The 5,276-nt window shown below is 42.2% G+C and overlaps 1 long non-coding RNA gene across 1 annotated transcript; it reads left to right on the top strand.

The window, feature by feature from the left end:
* The first annotated feature begins 306 nt into the window (after nucleotides 1-306).
* LOC307199800 lies at nucleotides 307-4,045 on the top strand. The gene is made up of 2 exons (XR_013832205.1): nucleotides 307-480; nucleotides 3,944-4,045. It is a non-coding gene; the product is annotated as an uncharacterized lncRNA (long non-coding RNA).
* Nucleotides 4,046-5,276: the final 1,231 nt, after the last annotated feature.

The following is a 5,276-nucleotide window of genomic DNA, read 5'->3' as shown; positions in this document are numbered from 1 at the left end:
TGATACATTCATTTTTGCAAAGCAGTTTCCCCTATCAGAATGCATTTTAGTCTGTAATTTTCAGCAATATGTGCATTTTAAGGTACATTTTACCCTACTAAACCCATCTTTCTACACATTGCTTGGCTGGAGAACTGCATTGCAAAATTCATAAGACGTGTGGATTTCGAAGGATTGCTGCGTTTCAGTTTGTGCATTGTTTATGAAAGTGCCATTGAGGCACATTTAAAGTGCCTTTAAATGTGAACTGAATCCAATATCTACCCCTTCCCTACCTAAAGATATGGTTTCTTCTCCATCAGTGGTCACTTGTCAGTCGAAATTCAGGCTTGGCATAATATCATGAGTGAACTGAAGAGGAGGCATAGTGCAAAGGGGACACTTTGCACAAACAATGTATAACCAAGGCTGATAACAAAGTGGGAAGGACAGAATCTGCCTAGCAGATAAATCACAATTGGTTCCTCAGAAGCCTTACAGGTAATTCCAGTTGTCTTCCTGTTGCAACCCCCATGATTACTGATGGTCTTCCCTGCATTGTTATTGCAGTGAATTGGAGGCTAGAGAAGTAGGTTGATACCATGCTGTGACGGGTAAATGCCCAGCAGGTGTCTTGGAAGCAAGGCAGTGGCAAATTCAGAAGCACAGAGTCCCTTCACAGCCACACCCCCTTCCAAGATTATAAAAAAAATCTTATAATTATACAGTACAGTGGTACTTCGGGTTAAGAACTTAATTCGTTCTGGAGGTCTGTTCTTAACCTGAAACTGTTCTTAACCTGAAGCACCACTTTAGCTAATGGGGCCTCTTGCTGCCGCCGTGCCGCCGGACCACGATTTCTGTTCTCATCCTGAAGCAAAGTTCTTAATCTGAAGCACTATTTCTGGGTTAGCAGAGTCTGTAACCTGAAGTGTATTTAACCTGAAGCATATGTAACCCGAGGTACCACTGTATTACATCAAAGGTGAAAGTGTGAGCACTTGTCAAGCATATGTAACCCGAGGTACCACTGTATTACATCAAAGGTGAAAGTGTGAGCACTTGTCAAGCATATGTAACCCGAGGTACCACTGTATTACATCAAAGGTGAAAGTGTGAGCACTTGTCATGCACAGATACCGTCCTCAGCACATGAAAGTAAATGTGACTTTTATGCCCTATTTATTCTCAAATGGAATTGTGTTAAGTCTTGCTAGTTTGGGGGAAATTAAGCATTTCAATGCATTTCATGCATAACCTTGCAAGAAATATCGCCATGACCAGAGATGCTCATGCTCCCTGCTCCACTCAGCCGTCCAGTCATGCCCTTATCCACAATACTTCATGCCATTCCCATGCTCCACCCATTTTTCTATTCTCACCTCAAGTCAGTCAGCATCCCATGACCACTGAGCTCATTGGGCTGTGTTAGGGAAAAGGTCCCCTTATGTCCTTCCCCCACCAAACCATTTCTTAGAGCTTCTGAAAACCTTTGGCTGCCCAAAGCCTGCTGATTCCTCATTGCATCAGGATGGTGCTATTTTGACTACATAAGGATTCACACTTAGCCACTGAACTTCAGAAAGATGGACAGTGTGTGTGTGTGTGTATCTAGCTATCTACACACACATACATAACTATATATAGATGACCATTAAAAAAATGGGAGAAGGATGAAAGAAAATATGCATCAGCTTTTCAGCAAGATCTATTTTCTGTGCATGTACCGGGGCAAATGATTTGGAGTGCTCCAATATCTTCATTCAGAGTGACTGAGGTTCTGTTTCCTTGAAGTTTCCTTGTACATAACAGAACTTGCACAGTGTTCTCTTGGAACGGAACCAAGTGCCTTCTTCAGAGTGACCCTAGGAATCCATAGCCCCCCCAAACCCCACACCCCAATCAGGACCCAAATGTCATAAAATTATGACTGAGTGAGAAGAGGGGATGTGACAATCAGGTGGGAGGGAGAATGAGATAGAGAGAACTATTTAATGGTCTGGATGGGTTGTTTTCTGGTTCACACCGAGAAGCTGTTTTTGAATGCCCTGAGTAGCAGATGTTATAAATCAATGCAGAAATGCACTTATAAATCAATGGAGAAATCCAGTATTTTAATGTCACTGGGATTGAGCACAAATGTGTCCATGCCCCCCAAACAGGCTTATTTGTAGGCGAATAAGTAAAATGGTTGGCAGGCGGCCACAAACGTTCCAGGGACTCTGTGGGATTCACTGTTGTTATTGCTATGCAAACTTTTCCCATTACCACCCCACACCGGATATGATTGTGTTTGTATACATTGCTGCTGGGGGAGCATAAAATCCCAACTAGTTCTACTGAAAAACATTCCAGTGTAGTGGAGGTGTCCATCTTAACTGGACCATAGTATTGGGTTTCCCGTGCTTTATATCTGCTGTTGGCTGGCAGTATCTATAATGAAAGGATTTTATTTAAAAGGAGGGAAACATACCATCAATTTTCCTTGCATGTTCTATCAAAATATAGGGCGTTTGATTTTTGCTATTGGCATTGTGTGAAGGAATTTTAGTGCAGGAGGGGGGAAAAACACCAGAAATTACTCCCTATGTGTGTGTGTGTCTTCTGACCCTGAACCCTAACTGCATTATTCTAGAAAATCCTTGCTCACAGCTGGAGTCCTCCTCCCTGCTCACTCCAATCTAGGATTTTTTACTGTGTTGCAGTGGCTCTGCATTGCTGCAATTGCCATGGTGGTTTCTGGGAATGGTGCCTTTGCTAAGCAGTTCTGCAGCAGTGCAATGCTATATTTTAATCAATTCAGTTGGCTGAGAATAAATCATTGCGCAGAATCATTTCTTGACTGCAGAAGAAATCACTATTGTTTCTGACTGCCATTTCCAAAGAACATGGCATGGCTGCAACACACGCTCGTTTCTGAAGGAAGGGTAAAAAGCAGAACAACACTGCAGCCTTCCAAAGTCATTGTGTACCTTTGCTGCATTTTCTAAGGTTGGGTTTTGCATATTTTAGCGTCCGTTATTCAGCTAGGACTTTGCTTTTGAAAAGTGGTTCTCTTAAGAATGTCCTGCAAGCACCAAAGAGTTTATGTTGACACAGACTGATGGAAATAGGTTTGATTTAAAAATAATAATAAAAAGACAAAGCAAGCTTGTCATGTATGCTCAGTCAAGAACTGCTTTGCAATGACAACCTCCAAAGTCGCTCCTAGTTAAAGCAAACATAGCCTAGCCCCAGAGTCACCTCCATTGACTCTAGCTTGGTCAATGGTCAGGGATGGTGGAAGTTGTAGTCCAGCACTGTCTGGAGGGCCAATGCTTCCCCAGCCTTCATAACACCTGGCTTCCTTTTCTTGGGTAGCAGCATCATCTTGTCCATGAAATACAGGCACCCCATTATTGAGCATCATTTATATTGCACTTTTTATTGGCTATATGGGTTATGCATGCCCTTACAACCATCGGAGGCACTAGATCACTCATACACTCAGACAGGGAAGGAAATTGATGCAAGATGAGTCCATGCAAGGCTTAAGCCCAGGTCTGAGTGAAGCAGGGATGTTGGACTTGTAGCCCTCCAGAACTTGTTGGCCCATCATTCTTGACTGTTGGCCATGCTGGCTGGGATTGATGGAAACTGGATCCCAACAACATCTAGATAGCACCAGGTTGCTCCATCCTTGCACTGGAACACCTGCTTAGCTTTCTGCCATTGAAATGAATGGGGCCAGGACAGGGAATCCTAAAGCATAGATGGAAGACATGCTGACTCCTATGAGATTTACTTACAAGTTAAAAATAAAGGGGTGGGTGAGAAGTAAAATGTAAAATATTTATTATGGTAATTCAGTACGGCATGTGTTTTGAACTATCCCTCTTCTCTGGGACTGTTTCTCTGTGATCCAGGGCCATCCAGCCAAGGGATAGCTTTAATTGCCTTACTTTGTTTTAATCTTCGCAAACAGATGCATCTTTCAGCTGGATTATGTAGAAATTGCCCCTAAGGAAGAGCAGCAGCTCCAAATGGAAAAAGCCCTGGATTCTCGGAATAAATATTCTTCAGCACCTGCAGACTCTTTCTTCTCGGTGTTTTGTTCCCCTTCACTTACTTCCAAGTAAATCTCTTTAGGAATGGCTGTTAGATGTGCATAACTTTGCCTGGATCATGCTCAGAATTTGATAGAGGGCACCCATATCACCAGGTAAAGGTAGCACAGCACTGCTATTTAGTGTTTTCCAGTAATTTTAGATTGTGAAATTCAACTTAATGACCTAACAAAAGACAATTTTAAATACCTCATAGATGGTATTTCTTTAGTTTATCAAATTCAAATTAATATTGATAAAGATTGCGATATTGATAATTTAAGTACATTAATATTTAATTAATTCAAAAAGGATTTACATACAACTTAACATTTCAAAAGAAATTAAGCAGTGTACATCTGTCCCACATTTATGTATCTATTTTTAAAGAATTTTTACCTTGTCTTTCAGCCAAAAATCTCCCTGAGCAGCTTATACTTTAGTACCACCACCACCAAGAACAATAAAGCCCTTGTGCTCAGATTTAGCATTTTAAAGACAATGTCACAAAAGAAAAATATGATGAGGAAGGAGGAGGGAGGAAAAGGCAAACACAAGTACCAGTCCTTAAAGCTGATTTTTTTCTCATCAGCTGAGAATTCAGAGAGAGGTGGAGCTAAAATGAGTTGTTCTCCCAGTGGAGCTGTCAGAGTGGCCTCTGTTGCAGCCTGATGGAGTTGAGTTGGGGGAGCCAATGGAGCTAGTTTCTCAGCAGAGCCTTGCTTCCCATCTCTCCTTTTGCCATAGCCTGATGGAAATCAAAAATCCAAAGCAGTTTGTTGGAGGGTGGGGTGGAACAATCAACAACACTCATTATTTGTGGCCTCTCTAAAGGCATCTCACCTGCTTAGCAAATATATCAAGTTTGTGCTTTAAGGACAATTCATTGCCTCAATTTTCAGTGGAGTATGCAGCATAAATAAGAGCTGATTTTTGTACTGCTAATTAAATTCTCAATGTATATCAGTGCAATTGTTGACCGTGATGACACTTCTGGAATTAATATATATATGCGTAACTGTAATCAGCAGATTAGTCCTTGCCCAGGCCTGATCTGGGGCCTGAAGGTCCAGCCCCCAACATGTGGCCCAGTGGCTGCTCACTTTGGAATGCCTGGTGTGTGAACTGTGGCAGCTCCTCTCACCAGGGCAACAATCAGTGAATGAAATCAGTGTAGCTGGTGGCGGGGAGGGCAATGTGGCCACATTGTCA

The sequence above is a fragment of the Podarcis cretensis genome (genome assembly GCF_951804945.1).
Source record: "Podarcis cretensis genome assembly, chromosome: 12".
In the NCBI taxonomy this organism is placed as follows: Eukaryota; Metazoa; Chordata; class Lepidosauria; order Squamata; family Lacertidae; genus Podarcis; species Podarcis cretensis.
The sequence above is the reverse complement of the archived record's forward strand: the minus strand, read 5'-3'. Positions and strand labels throughout refer to the sequence as shown.